Source organism: Globicephala melas, chromosome 15 (genome assembly GCF_963455315.2).
Source record: "Globicephala melas chromosome 15, mGloMel1.2, whole genome shotgun sequence".
Taxonomy (NCBI): domain Eukaryota; kingdom Metazoa; phylum Chordata; class Mammalia; order Artiodactyla; family Delphinidae; genus Globicephala; species Globicephala melas.
In genome coordinates, this window is record NC_083328.1 from 56,109,267 (window position 1) to 56,126,183 (window position 16,917).

Below are 16,917 nucleotides of genomic sequence, written 5' to 3' on the forward strand. Positions count from 1 at the left end.
GAGTGTGGCCCTGTTGGCACCTTGATTTTGGACTTGTAGCTTCCAGAACTACGAGAGAATAAATTTCTGTTAAAGTCCCCTAATTTGTGGTACTTTGTTATGGCAGTCCTAGGAAACTAATAACGTGAATTTAGTAGATACTGCCCAACAGTTTGCCAAAATGCCAATCTCTAAATTTCTGAGAAAATTTGAAGATTAGAGTCCAGAAACTGGTGGCCACACCCAGGTACTTCCCTCCTCAAGGATCTGTCAGAGCAACCAGCTGCATTTCTCCAGGCCAATCCTCCACCTTGAAACAACCACCGTTGCCCTCACCTGGAAACAAAGGCTCAGGGAGGATTACTTACTTGTCTAAGGTTACACAGCTGGCAAGTGTTGGGACCAAGATTTCAACTCAGACTGATTCTAAAGTCCAGGTTTTTGTGACAATTAGGCCCCAAAGTTCATTCCCACCTGACGCCACATAGGCCACCAGGCAAGTTCCTCCTCAGAGCTCCACCCTTCTAGCTCACCTCACAGATGTCTCATGTTGTGAGTCAGTGCAGCTGGAGCGTTTATGAGCCCTCTAATGTACTAATTAACTGCTAAGCTGATTTTGCAAAAAAGCCACATGTGAAACGCCCACCCTCATAACCACATGATTTATAAGGAAATTAGTCTACCTTTTCCTGGGGCCTTTGCCTGCCAGCCCTTCATGAGGGCTCAAAACTATCAAAAAAGTTTTAAAACACAACAGGATTATAGGTCACTGTGAAAGAATACTTATTCATTTAATCAAAGTCAAGAAAAGATTTCAGAAAAACAAATATAGATCACTTAAGGGCAAAGAAACTCACACAATCTGTTATCAAAAAGGAGCACTCTAAGAAACATCATTCTCCTAACAGAGAGAGAAATCAAATTCCAGTCTTGTACTAGATTACTTAACAACAAAATCCATTCACTTAATTAACTTCAATCTAAATTTAGTTAATCCTGACCATGCATGAAACTTCTTTTCCTCAGAGTTCCTTTCCACAACTTTTCATCACTTTCTATATCCGTATCAGTTTGTCCCTTATTTTTCCATTGGAAACAACCAGCTCTAAGACATTTTTTTCTTTTCCCTCAATAAAATTTAATTCCATTCCCTATACCTTCTTTACTGAAAACACACATTCTAAATTTCCTACTGTATACTGAAATGCTTCATTATTATTTCTGTTAGCTTTAATTACATGTTTAAATTAGAATCCTCAACTCTTAATAACCTTAATTTCTAGCGAAAACTAAGAAATAAGCAATTATGAACTGTCTTTTACATTAGCATTCTGAAGATTAGTGAACATAAATTACTAGTGACAATTTCTAAAAACATCTCAGGGTGACACCAAACATTTATTAATAGTCCTAAATACTTTAGTTTCTCTGTTCAGTAACTGCTGTCTCAGTATCTTATTTTATTTGGGAGTGACCGAGATATTCAATAAGTTTCCATCACTTAAATTAGCACAACTCTAGAACTTTGTTACCAAATATCTGGAGAGATCATTTTAAGTAAACATTTCTAAAATATAATTATTCTTAAAGAGTTTACCCAAAAGCTCTTATCTCATTTACATTTACCTTAAAGTTTCAGCATATCAAGTTATTTTCTTTGCAACAGATATAATAAGGTCTTATTTGACTTCTATTAAACCTAGATACAATAAAGTATTATACTTAATGTTGATGACTCTAAAAACGTGTATATATTAATTAGATCAACAAAACTTTAATACCAGGTATCAACATAATATTGAATATTTCCTAATTCACATGAACCTGAAAGTCATTTTGGCTGGTTTCTTTTATATTTAATTTGTAACCACTTACTTTCAAATTAAATTGAGCTCTTTATAAATTCAATTTTGGTAATACTTTCCAGAGGTAGAGATATTTCATATGTATAATGTGTACACAGACATATAAACAGGCAAAACTAGAGATCTCATGGTTTCCCTTCAGAAAAAAAACTTAGTTATGAATCAGGTATTACAATATAAACTTACTTTTTTACAAAAATCAGTTGGAATACATTAAAGTTGCTTGCTCTGAAGACTAAGTGTTTACTATTTGTAAAGCTTGGCTGAGGGAGCATTCTCAGCAGTTTGAATTTTAAAACTGCCACTTTGTCGTTTTCTTTTCCCTTGGTTTCAGGTTCTTCCTGATTAAGCTAATTAGGTTCAGCCTCAGGTCCCTGTGGCCTGTATTTACATTTCTGGTTTGTAGAGATTTGCAAGAGAAAGACAGTTGCTTTAAGTTCCCCAAAGGTCTGTCACCTAGATGATGTTAAAAGATTGATTTGCCCAACTATATATCAGTGAGAAGATTTCTAACTAAACTGAAATTTACAAGTTCTATGTTCTAGAACTTTAGAGTTTAATTTATCACGCCTTCAAACTCTTGTATAGGACATTCAGCAAAGAACTTCTTTCTGAGTTTACAAGCAAAATCACTAATTTTATTTTTATTAACCGCTGAATGTTAGTTCCCAGTTTTTACTTATTTGTGTGGCTCAGGTAACCCTACTGGTTTCCTTTAGTATGTTTAGTTAATACTTTCTGAGGGGCAGATCTATGTGCCTTGTCATAATACCATGCAGGGGAAGCATTCCGCAGTGAAATGTGTCTATCCCACAACATAATTAAACAAAAGAGAGATAGCCATCTTATATATATATATATATACATCTTTATATACTTTATCCCAATCCTATCAACTTTTATACCTTTAGCTTTCATTAGGATCCAATCAACAAGTTCTGATCTTACAGGAGGAGTTCTAGAAGTTTTTCTTTCTTTTATTCCCTGTCCATTTTATCTATTTTTCTATAAAATGCTCTGGGAGCCCCAGAGGGAGCTTGAGCCAAGGAACTCAGACCCGTGGCCTAACTGTTGCCCCAAGTAATTGCTCGTCAGCTATCTCAGTGTAAAAAATTTTTTTCCAGCCCCTTAAATATATCTTTTTAAAACTGGTGTAAACAGTGGACTTGTTTGGCTTTAATGATGGAGACTAGTAGGGGGTCCTTTTTGGCCCATTTAATCTTAGGTAGTGTAATATCAAAACCTTGTGTTTTAATCGCATACGTGTCCATTTTATTTATCCCATTTTAAATATCCATCTGAAGATTTCTTTATTCATTTGAGATAACTCCTTTTTAAAATTTCTACCTTGTTCCAACAAGTATCTAGACATTCCTTACAGGTTTTTTTTCCTGTTAACATTATTCTAATGTTTTTATTAGCATCTGTAAAACCCATTGAGGGGAAGCAAAGACCACAAATAAATCTTCCCAAACCGGTTTTTCTTACTTGTTTTAAAGAAAAGAAGTTGTTAGGTTAACCATTATATATATTTCTTTTTTCTGCCTTTGATTTTTTAATATAGGTACCAATAAAACAGCTGTTTATAATGAGAGCTCTCTAAAAATTTACTATTTAGAAGTTTCTCCAATTTAAAGGAGCCATTATTTGGCTTTTAATGATATATATATATTGGACGCGCAGGCCCAGCGGCCATGGCTAACAGGCCCAGCCGCTCCGCGGCAGGTGGGATCTTCCCAGACCGAGGCACGAACCCGCATCCCCTGCATCGGCAGGCGGACCCTCAACCACTGCGCCACCAGGGAAGCCCAATGAGATATATATTAAACCATTAAGACACAAGCGGATTTCCCATAAGAGAATAGGGGAGGATGTCACCTAAATAAAAGATCCAGAAGGTTTACTCCCAAAAATAGTATGGCAGAGATCAAGTTTTCAAAGCACATACACACACACACACACACACACACACACAAAATGCCCTAAGAAGATCAGGTAGAACATTTACTTCTCAAAGACACAGGAAGAGAAATGCAAGTTTTCCCTAGAAGGCCTTTGTTTAAAGTCAGAATTCTGAAAAGATACTCTTATCAAGCTGGCTTTTTAAACTTAACTGTGTATACAGTAAAAGAGCCCCCTCATTTTTAGGACGAGATTTCCTTTAATTCCAAATTAAGTACTTGTAAATTTTTTACATTCATAAACCTTGCTGGGGTATTAGTTGGGGGCTGGCAATATGTCGTTCCTTTTTCTTCTGTTTTGAAAGCTTTTATTCCCCCATTCAAAGGTCAGTTTGTCAAAATAATATCGCTAGTGTAGACAATTCAAGGAAAAACGACAGGCCAGCTTCCCCTTAATTACCCAGTCCAATACTACTCAGTCTTCTAAGTGAGCAAAGTCTTCCCAGTCCTTCAGCTGAAGATAAACAACTCAGTGTCTAAACTGAGCCCCAGTGGTTTTCAACCGTACTCCCCAAATATCTTTCAATTAGGGGGGATCACTCCCCAATATCTTTCAACTGGGGAGCCAGGTACCTGTTAGACACTGCCATATAAAACTCAGGATCATCAACCAAAACTTGGGAGATCTGAGAACCAGGAGAGACTCACCAATTCGTCTGGACTCTCTGAGGAGGCAGGTGGGCATAAGAGACCTCTGCTGGTACCAAGGCTCTGGATCCTCGTTGAGTTCAGGCAAAGGAGAGAAGTCTGCTCTCAGCCCTTTGTGGTCTCCATAACTATCGACTAAAAAAAAATGCACAACATAAAAGTTGAGAGCTATGCTTTATTCAGGGGACATTCTTAGGACTTCAAGGCTGGGAGACATCCTCTCAGAAAAATTCTGAGAAAACTGTTCCAAAGAGGAAGGGCTGGGGCAGTTGGTGGGGGGGGGGGGTGGCGGGAAACCAAGGTATATTGGAGTTTTTGCAACAACACCATGTAGTCAGAACAAAAGGTTACTCTTTCATTTTTGGTTTGTTTGTTTTTTGAGAATAATTTACTTTCTGTAATCAAACCCATGTGGATAAGACCTTACATACTTAATATTGTACATTACCCTTGTACAAAAGGAAAAAATTATGTTTAACATTTCTAGACCAATATGGCTATTAATTTCTGTACAATGCCAACCCAACATGGTACAATTGGGATATTTTTCCAAAGTTGACAGCACAGCTAAAATTTCCAAAAATTCAAATTATATCTAGATATATAGATTTATTTATTCACATAAAAAGACCAATAACAGTATGTTACGCAGCAGTAGCAGCAACAGCCTTTCCAGGTTCTGCAGTCATCTAAACAAAATTATAGAGACATCCAGCACACTCCATTAAAAAAATTTTAAAAAAGTAAAAAACAGAAAACAGCAAAGTTCTGTTACTGTTGTGGTACCTGGCATCATTTTTTTTATTAGCTTCTTAATCATCATCTGGAAAGAAAACATTCTAAAATAATGTCATTAAAAACAGCTGTGGTAAAGCACAGTCAATACTATGTATCATAAAGCAGGTATAAGATATTTTATTAATACATTCACAGAGGTATGATACAGTACTGTTTTCCATGTATAATACTAGAGGATATAATTTAAAAGACGTTATTTGAGACTTGATTCTACTTTTCCATCAGAGGGCCCAAAGGATGGTTAATGACCCAGCTCTGGCTACTATTAATAAAAGAAAACTACATATCTCAAGTTAAGGAATTTAGCACTTTTCTATGTGTGGGAAGATGCAAGAGTCTGGGCTCACTGAAGTCATTCCTTTGATATGACTTCAGCTATCTGGGGCCAGTATCCTGTGTTTTCTCATCCTGAGTTTCCTCAGGCTGCACCTTCGGTGGTGGCTACAGTCTGATGGCTGCTAGATGGTTGGCATTCCTTGTTTACATCCTGAACTCCCTCAGGGCTCACTGTTGAGGGTGGCTGCAATCACTGATGACTGCGACATTCTTTGTTTTCTGATATGGTGGCAATATTTTATTTCTCACTGCCCACCCCCCCCCTTTAACAATCTCCTCCTCTGGCTTTCAGGGTGATGGCTCCTCATTTTTTTTATTCTCTCTGACCTCTGTCTCCTTCACTGCTTCTTCCTTCCTTTCCTGTGCATCCCAGGAGTGTTCCTCATGTTCCAGGCATGTCGCTAGGGACATTGCAATGAGCAAGACCACATAGTCCCTGCTTCCTCCAGTCTATAATTGAGTCTTCCATCTTCTTCCTATTGCCTAAATGCTGGTGCTCCTTGAGGCCCAGTCTGCAGCACTCTACTTTTCCTCTCTCTGCAAGACTCTCCCACATGCAAACGTTTCTCTAGGGTATATGACTGGATGTGGGAGTACTGGGTCATTGGGCACATGTGTCTTCCACTCTGTAAGATATTATCAAATTGCTGTCCAAAGTCTTATACCAATGTGCATTCCCTCAAGCCGAGAGTAAGATTATCTGCTACTTTACATCCTTTTTTTGTGGATGCTGTTGGTGCCTCACACAGATCCCCTTTACTGATGGATACACCCTAGCCCAGCTTCTGTGTGTGTTGGCTGCTAATGGCTCCCAGATGTCCCTTTGCTGGAGAATTGCCCTTGGTGATGGGAGTCTCACATCTTGTAAGCCCTGCATGATTCCAGGCCCAGTAGGCCTCTATTCATCTTTGTTTTTTGAATTGGGTCAAAGACAGAAAGAAAAGATGGAAGCAAGAGAAGGAAGTCACTGTCACTGTCTCCTCCAGCCTTGGTCCTCTCAAGCTCCAGGATAAAGGAAGACATGGGAAGAGGAAAAGGAGGAAGAAAATAGGAAAGGACTCCAAAGGGGAGGAGAGTGAGGAATGTCTGCTTAAAGCTGCTCCCCAGGCCAGATGGGCTGGAGGGTGGAAGCTGGGCAATGCTCCACTTGCAGGTACCAAGGATACTGAAAACTCCATATCATCTCCTTCCAAGAAAAGCCTTTTCTGCCTCTGTCATCCACTCCTCCACTCCCTCATACATATACTTGTCTTTCTCTTTCTTTTGTAGCTAATTTCCTGAGTCCATTCACTCACAGTTTCACTCACAGTCCATTTGCTCACAGTTTCTGTCTCCAGTGCAGAGAACATTGCTTAGTGCCTAGCAGCCGCTCAATATTTGTTACATGAATTCATGAATGAATCTCATGTGATATGCACAGAAGATTTTTAATAGAGAACAAATTTTTTATAGCAGTTGCAAATGTATAATTCTTCCTCAACCTGTTACTAAACCCTACATTTACTCATCACACACAGACACTTCCAAATATGAAACCACAGCCCTATTTCCCATAACAAACCTAGTTTCTCTTTCTTTTTCCCCTCCCTGGTCTCAGAGCCCTGCCTCTTCCTCTCTCTCTGCAACTATGGACACATGGGGTAGGCTCCACCCACCATCTGATCTGCCTGGAGCCACAGACCACATGCCCTTCCTCTATTTTTACCTCTTGTGCACTTCTTGGTGGCCTTTAAAACTTCTTTCTGTACAAGGCCTGAGGCCCCGCCTCTGCCAAAGCCTCCTCTGGCTATACAGGTCCTGGTGGACCTGAGTATGCCCCCCACCAAAGCCTCCACAGGCCACCCCTGACAGGGCCTCCTCTGACCACGTGGGTCCAGGTGGGCGGGGAACCACCCCCCCCCAATGCCTCCTCCAGCTTCACTAGCCCCTGCGGGGCATACCCATGGAGGCCTGTGCTCTGGGCCAGCTTCAGGAGCAGACACTGGTGAAAGTAACACACACAGAGTGGGGGCTGGCACAGCAGGTCCAGAGAACTACCTAGTGGTCTTAGAGGGGCTCCTGGGGAGGCAGGGATGCATGTAGCTCACCATGGGGGCAAGGACACAGATAGCAGAGGCACCAGGGAATTTTTTTTTAGTATTTAATTTTTATTAAAAAAAATTTTTGTGCTGTTGTGTTTTGTTTTATTGTTTCATTTTTATTTTTATTTTTCTAATATACTTTTTATTTTTCTAATTTTTATTTTTTATTCTTTGTTATTATCTGCTCTTTTTTGTTTGTTGTCTGTTTTTTGGTTTTGTTTTTGTTTGTTTTGTTTTCTGTTGGTTCGTTCTTTTGCTATTTTCATGTTGTTTTGTTTTCTTGTGTTCTTTATTTTGTTTCATCTTGGTTTTATCTTCTTTTTTATTTCTTTTGTATTTGTTTTTGTCATTTTGTGTGTTTGCCTTTTGTTCTCTTAGGTTTCTTTTACTTTGTTTTTTGATTTTGTTTTATTTTTGTTTTCTGTTTAGGTTAGTTTTGTTTTTTTTTTTGGTTTTGGTTTCTGTGCTATCTTGTTTGTTTGGGTGTCTCCTGGTTTTTTTGCTTTCCTTGTGGTTTTTGTTGTTGTCATTGTTGTCGTTTGCTTGTTGGTTTGTTTTTTGTTTGCCTGGATTTGTTTTTATTATTTGTCTTGGGCTTTGTCTTTTTTTTTTTTTGCCATGCTGCACAGCTTGTGGGGCCTTGGTCTCCAGGCCAGGGGTCAGGCCTGAGCCCCTGTGGTTAGAGAGCCGAGTCCAAGCTTCTGGACTAACAGAGAACTTCAGGCCCCAGGGAATAATAATCAGTGTGAACTCTCCTGGAGGTCCTCATCTAGGCACAAAGACCTGGCTCCACCCAACTGCCGGCAAACTCCAGTGCTGGATGCCTCATACCAAACAACCAGCAAGACAGGACCAAAGCCCCACACATTAACAAAAAATGGGAGGACAAAAAATTATGTTACAGAAGAAGAAGCAAGGTAAAAACCTACCAAACCAAATAAATGAAGAGGAAATAGGCAATATATCTGAAAAAGAATTCAGAATAATTATAGTAAAGATGATCCAAAATCTCGGAAATAGAATGGAGGCATGGATGGAGAAAATACAAGAAAGGTTTAAAAAGAACTCTAGAACTAAAGAATAAACAAACAGTGATGAACAACACAGTAACTGAAAGGAAAAATACACTGGAAGGAATCAATAGTAGAATAACTGAGGCAGAAGAACGAATAAGTGAGCTGGAAGACAGAATTGTGGAAATAACTGTCAAGGAGCAGAATAAAGAAAAAAGAATGAAAAGAAATGAGGACAGTCTCAGACACGTCTGGGACAATATTAAATACACCAAAATTTGAATTATAGGGGTCCCAGAAGAAGAAGAGAAAGAGAAAGGGTCTGAGAAAATATTTGAAGAGATTATAGTCAAAAGCTTCCCTAACATGGAAAAGGAAATAACCACCCAAATCCAGGAAGAACAGAGTGCCATACAGAATAAACCCAAGGAGAAACATGACAAGACACATATTAATCGAACTAACAAAAATTAAATTCAAAGAAAAAATATTAAAAGCAACAAGGGAAAAGCAACAAATAACATACAAGGGAATCCCCATAAGGTTATCAGCTGATTTTTCAGCAGAAACTCTGCAGGCCAGAAGGGAGTGGCAGTGATGAAAGGGGAAAACCTACAACCAAGATTACTCTACCCAGTAAGGATCTCATTCAGATTCAACAAGGTAAAAAAGACCCACAAAAACAAACCAAAAACAATTAATAAAATGGTAATGGAAAAAAAATGGTAATAGGAACATACATATCGATAATTACCTTAAATGTTGATGGACTGAATGTTCCAACCAAGAGACACAGACCGGCTCAATAGATACAAAAGCAAGACCCATATACATGCTGTCTACAAGAGACCCACTTCAGACCTAGGGACACATACAGTCTGAAAGTGAGGGGATGAAAAAAGATATTCTATACAAATGGAAATCCAAAGAAAGCTGGAGTAGCAATACTCATATCAGACAAAATAGACTTTAAAATAAAGACTGTTACAAGAGACAAGGAAGGACACTGCATAATGATCAAGGGATCAATCCAAGAAGAAGATATAGCAAGAATAAATATTTATACACCCAAAATAGGAGCACCTCAAAACATAAGGCAAATGCTAACAGCCATAAAAGGGGAAATCGACAGTAACACAATAATAGTGGGGGCCTTTAACACTCCACTTACACCAATGGACAGATCATCCACACAGAAAATTAATAAGGAAATCACAAGCTTTAAATGATACAATAGACCAGATAATCTTAATAGATATTTATAAGACATTCCATCCAAAAGCAGCAGAATACACTTTCTTCTCAAGTGCACATGGAACATTCTCCAGGATAGATCAAATCGTGGGTCACAAATAAATCCTTGGTAAATTTAACAAAACTGAAATTGTATCAAGCATCTTTTCCAACCACAATGCTATTATATCAGAAATCAATTACAGGAAAAAACTGTAACCCCCCCCCAAAAAAAAATCACACAAACACATGGAGGCTAAACAATATGCTACTAAATAATGAAGAGATCACTGAGGAAATCAAAAGATACATAGAAACAAATGACAACAAAAACACAACAACCCAAAACCTATGGGATGCAGCAAAAGCAGTTCTAAGAGGGAAGTTTACAGCAATATAATCCTACCTCAAGAAACAACAAAAATCACAAATAAACAACCTAACTTTATACCTAAAGTAACTAGAGAAAGAAGAACAAACAAAACCCAAAGTTAGTAGAAGGAAAGAAATTATAAAAATCAGAGCAGAAATAAATGAAATAGAGATGAAGAAAACAATAGCAAAGATCAATGAAACTAAAAGCTGGTTCTTTGAGAAGATAAACAAAATTGATAAACCTTTAGTCAGACTCATCAAGAAAAAAAGGGAGAGGACTCAATTCAATAAAATTAGAAATGAAAAAGGAGAAATAACTGACACCACAGAAATACAAAAGATCATAAGAGACTACTGCAAGCAACTATATGCCAATGAAATGGACAAACTGTTAGAAAAGTACAAACTTCCAAGACTGAACCAGGAAGAAAGAGAAAATATAAACATACCAATCACAAGTAATGAAATTGAAACTGTGATTAAAAATCTTCCAACAAACAAAAGTCCAGGACCAGATGGCTTCACAGGAGAATTCTATCAAACATGTAGAGAAGAGCTAACACCCATCTTTCTCAAACTCTTCCAAAAAATTACAGAGGAAGGAACACTCCCAATCTCATTCTATGAGGCCACCATCACCCTGATACCAAAACCAGACAAAGATATCACACAAAAAAGAAAATTACAGACCAATATCACTGATGAAAATAGATGCAAAAATTCTCAACAAAATACTAGCAAACAGACCCCAACAACACATTAAAAGGATCATACACCATGATCAAGTGGGATTTATCCCAGGGATGCAAGGATTCTTCAATATATGCAAATCAATCAATGTGATAAACCGTATTAACAAATTGAAGAATAAAAACTATATGGTCATCTCAATAGATGCAGAAAAAGCTTTTAACAAAATTCAGCACCCATTTATAATAAAAAATCTCCAGAAAGTGGGCATAGAGGGAACCTACCTCAACATAATAAAGGCTATATATGACAAACCCACAGCAAACATCATTCTCAATGGTGAAAAACTGAAAGCATTTTCTCTAAGATCAGGAACAAGATAAGGATGTCCATTCTCACCATTATTATTCAACATAGTTTCGGATGTCCTAGCCACAGCAATAAGAGAAGAAAAATAAATAAAAGGGAATCCAAATTGGAAAAGAAGAAGTAAAACTGTCACTGTTTGCAGATGACATGATACTATACATAGAAAATCCTAAAGATGCCATCAGAAAACTACTCGTGTTAATCAATGAATTTGGTAAATTTGCAGCAAACAAAATTAATGCAAAGAAACAACAAAAGATCAGAAAGAGAAATTAAGGAAACAATCCCATTTACCATTGCAACAAAAGAATAAACTATCTAGGAATAAACTTACCAAAGGAGGCAAAAGACTTGTACTCAGAAAACAATAGTAAACTGATGAAAGAAATTGAAGATGACACAGATAGAAATATATAATGTCTTCTTGGATTGGAAGAATCAGTATTGTTAAAATGACCATACTACCCAAAGCAATCTACAGACTCAATGCAATCCCTATCAAATTACCAGTGGCATTTTTTACAGAACTGGAACAAAATGTTTGTTTGGAAACACAAAAGATCTCGAATAGCCAAAGCAATCCTGACGAAGAAAAATGGAGCGTGAGAAATCAGGCTCCCAGACTTCAGACTATAGTACAAAGCTTCAGTAATCAAGACAGTATGGTACTGGCACAAAAACAGAAATATAGATCAATGGAACAGGATAGAAAGCCCAGAGATAGAAAATTCACATGCCTATGGTCACCTAATCTACAACAAAGGAGGCAAGAATATACAATGAAGAAGAGAGAGTCTCTTCAATAAGTGGTGCTGGGAAAACTGGACAGCTACATGTGAAAGAATGAAAATAGAACATTCCCTAACACCATACACAAAAATAAACTCAAAATGGATTAAAGACCTAAATGTAAGACGGGACACTATAAAACTCTTAGAGCAAAATATAGGTGGAAGACTCTTTGACATAAATCACAGCAAATCTTTTATTTCTTTTTTTTTTTAATTTATTTTTGGCTGTGTTGGGTCTTTGTTGCTGCGCACAGGCTTTCTCAAGTTGAGGTGAGCAGGGGCTACTCTTCATTGTGGTGCGCGGGCTTCTCACTGTGGTAGCTTCTCTTGTTGCGGAGCACAGGCTCTAGGCATGCAGGCTTCAGTAGTTGTGGCATGTGGGCTCACTAGTCGTGGCTTGGGGGGGGTCTAGAGTGCAGGCTCAGTAGTTGTGGTGCACGGGCTCAGTAGTAGTGGTGCATGGGCTTAGCTGCTCCACGGCATGTGGGATCTTCCCGGACCAGGGCTTGAACCCGTATCCCCTGCAATGGCAGGTGGATTCTTAACAACTGTGCCACCAGGGAAGCCCAGCAAGTTCTTTTTTTTTTTTTTTTAAGATCTTTTTTGGTTCACCTCCTAGAGTAATGAAAATAAAAACAAAAATAAACAAATGGGACCTAATTAAACTTAAAAGCTTTTACACAGCAAAGGAAACCATAACAAGACAAAAAGACAACCCTCAGAATGGGAGAAAATATTTGCAAATGAGCAACTGACAAGGGAGTAATCTCCAAAATATACAAACAGCTCATGCAGCTCAATATGAAAAATAACAAACAACCCAATTTAAAATGGGCAGAAGACTTAAATAGACATTTCTCCAAAGAAGACATACAGATGGCCAAAAAGCACATGAAAAGATGCTCAACATCATTAGTTATTAGAGAAATGCAAATCAAAACTACAATGAGGTATTACCTCACACTGGTCAGAATGGCCATAATCAAAAACTCTACAAACAATAAATGCTAGAGAGGATGTAGAGAAAAGGGAACCCTCTTACAATGTTGGTGGGAATTTAAATTGATACAGCCACTATGGAGAACAGTATGGAGGTTCCTTTAAAAACTAAAAATAGAACTACCATATGACCCAGCAATCCCATTCCTGGGCATATATCTGGAGAAAATAATAATTCCATAAGATACATGCACCCCATTGTTCATTTCAGCACTATTTACAATAGCCAGGACATGGAAGCAACCCAAATGTCCATCAACAGAGGAATGGATGAAGAAGATGTGGTACATATATACAATGGAATATTACTCAGCCATAAAAGGAAATAAATTGTGCCATTTGCAGAGACGTGGATGGACCTAGAAACTATCTTACAGAGTGAAGTAAGTCAGAAAGAGAAAAACAAATATCATACATTAATGCTTAGATGTGGAATCCAGAAAAATGGTACAGATGAACCTATATGCAAAGCAGAAATAGAGACACAGATGTATGTAGAGAACAAACATATGGAGACCAAGGCAGGAAAGGTGGGGTGGGATGAATTGGGAGATTGGGATTGACATATATACACTACTATGTATAAAACAGATAGCAAATGAGAATAGACTGTATAGTACAGGGAACACTTCAGTGCTCTTTGGTGAACTAAATGGGAAGGAAATCCGAAAAAGAAGGGATATATGTATAACATATAGCTGATTCACTTCACTGTACAGCAAAAACTAACACAACATAATAAGGCAACTATACCCGAATTAAAAAACAACAACGACAACAAAAAACTTCTCTCTGTAAAATCCACTGATTTCACCTCTCTGCAGCCTTACCTCAGACAGGGCCAGTTCCTCAGAAGTAGACCCACCCTACCTATTTCCTTCTTACAGTTCCTCTTGTTCCTTCCAGACCCTATCACTATTTCACTCGGCTCACTTCCTCCACCTCACTCCCCTAAGGCACACACACACACACACACACACACACACACACACTCTCTCTCTCTCTCTCTATCTCTCTCTCTCCTCTCTCTCTCTGTGTATATATAATATATATACATATTATTTATTTATTTATATACTGATAATTTGTTGATAATATACATTACATATAAATTGTATAAATATATATTATATGTATATACATATAAAACAACAGAACTATGTCTTCCTCTATGTATCTCTCCATTTTATATCATAACCCTTTTTGCCAACTTCCCCTCCCTCACAGTGCTTTCTCTGCACTGTGCTTTCTCTGCACTGTGCATTCTCTCACACACTCTTTATTCTGGACCCTTAACCATATATGCTGTGATAGGCAGAATAATGGCCCCCCAAGAAATCTACGTCCTAATCTGAACCTGGGAATATGTTACCTTATATGGCATAAAGGTCTTTGTGATGTAATTAAATTAAGGAACTTGAGATAAGGAGATTATTCTGGATTATCCAGGTGAGTCCAATGTAATCACAAGCGTCCTTACAAAGGAAGGAGGGAGGCAGGAGAGTCAGAGAAGGAGATGTAATGGTGGAAACAGAGGAGAGAAAGAGAAAGAAATATTAAGGTATTACACTGCTGACTTTGAAGATGGAGAAAGGGGCCACAAATCAAGGAATACAGGAAGCCTCAAGAGGTTGAAAAAGGCAAGGAAATAGATCCTCTCCTAGTCAGTGGCTCTGAAATGATCACAGAGCTGCCAATACCTTGATTTTAGTGCAGTGAAACACATTTTGAACTTCTGACCTCCAGAACTGCAAGATAACAAATTTGTATTGTTTTAAGCTACTTTGTTACAGCAGCAATGTGAAACTAATATAAGCATCAATTTGTACAACTCCAGTAATTGTATAGTACACCACCTGAGTAGCTGTTCCTGGCAGCCCATGCATAATGTCTTTGCTAGTTGCAATCTCTCTGTGACTGAAGGATATTGGTGCCCTTCAGCCATTGCCTTAGATGAGGTTCTTCCAGAAGCAGACTCTCAAACAAGGAATTAGGTTCAAGTAGTTTAATTGAGAGGTAATGCCAGGAAACATTAACAGGGGAGTGGGGAAATGAGATAGGGTAGGGAAGGCAGCCAATAAAGGTGCATTATCAATAAGCTACCAGTGGGCAATTAGGGCTCAATCCCACAAAGGAACTCTGGGAGCCAATGTAGAACATGCCGCAGTGTTACTCCTCCCCCCCCAACCCCTGCCAGATGAGAAAGGGAACTGGGATGTCTATGCACCTACTCCTCTCAGTCATTGATTGAGGGCCACGTAGGAATGGTGGGAGGGTGTTCTGGTCTCCGGCCAGCACAAACAGAACAACCTTCATGCTTTGGAGAAAGCCCTCAGGCGAAGAGATGTGGATTCTAGCCACAGAGCAGACTGAAGTAGTGAGTCCTGAGCAGTGAGGTGAGTGTATGTCCAGTCAGCAGTGGAGTGAGTACGTGCCACTCAGAAAGGAGACACCCCCATATCCCTGGCTTCCATACCTCTCCTGAACTAGAGTGTAAAGAGCATGGGCTCTGGGTTCTAATCCAGACATCTCTGTGGGACTCTGTATACTGTCTCTCAAAGTGGGGTTACCTGGTGTTTTATCATAATTAGATTGAGGTGAGAAGCAATAGTGTACCCTTCACGTCAGGGGGTATGTAATGTCAATATTGTTATTACTAGTGATCTTAATAACCTTGATCCCTTGGTTAAAGTGGTGTCAGCCAGAATTCTCCATTTATATATTTTTCCTTTATAATTAATAAATATGCTGAGAAGATACTTTCAGATTTTGTTTCTCATCAAATTTTCTTCCACTAACTTTAGCAACCACCAATGGATCTTGCCTGCAACTGTTATCACTGTAGGGTTGGCCTAGTGGTGATTTTCTATTTCCTTCATTTTTAGACCTAGTTTTAAATTCTTTCACACTTCAGTTTCCTCATCTGTAAGTGGGGTTAATAATTTTCCTGCTAGAGACAAAGAGCAACATTACATAAGAATAAAAGGATCAAAAAAAAAAAAGAAAAAAGAAAAGAGAAGAAAAAAAGACCCATCCACAAGGAAAGCACAAGAATCCTAAATGTGTACATGCAAAAAAGAGTCTCAAAATATATGAGGCAAAAGCTGATAGAGTTGAAAGGAGAAAAAGGCAAACCCACAATTATAAGTGGAGACTTCCACCCCATTCTCAGCAGATGATTAAGCCATTAGAGAATGAATAAGAATGCAGAAAAACTCAACAACACCATCAACCAAAAGGATATAATTGGCATATAAAAAATACTGCAACCAGTAATAACAGCACATACATTCTTTTCAAGAACTCATAGAATATTCACCAAAATAAACCATATCCTGGGCCATAAAACAAACCTCAACTAATTTAAAATGATTGAAATCATACATACAAAATATGACAGAAGGATAGACACATAGATCAATGGAACAGAATAGAAAACCCAGAAATACATCACACACAAATATGCCTAACTGATTTCTTACAAAGGTGCAAAAGCAATCCAACAGAAGGAGGATAGCCTTCTCTACAAATGGTTCTGGAACAATTGGACATCTAAAGGCAAAAAACAAAACAAAACAAAACCTTCAATCTAAATATCACATCTTATACAAAAATTAACTCAAAATGAGTCATGAGTCATGGACTTAAATGTAAAATAAAATTTTTAGGAAAAAACTTAGGAGAAAATCTCAGGATCTAAGAGTTCTTAAATTTGACATCAAAAGCACAATCCATAAAAGAAAAATTTTGATAAACTGGACTTCATCAAAATTAAAAAC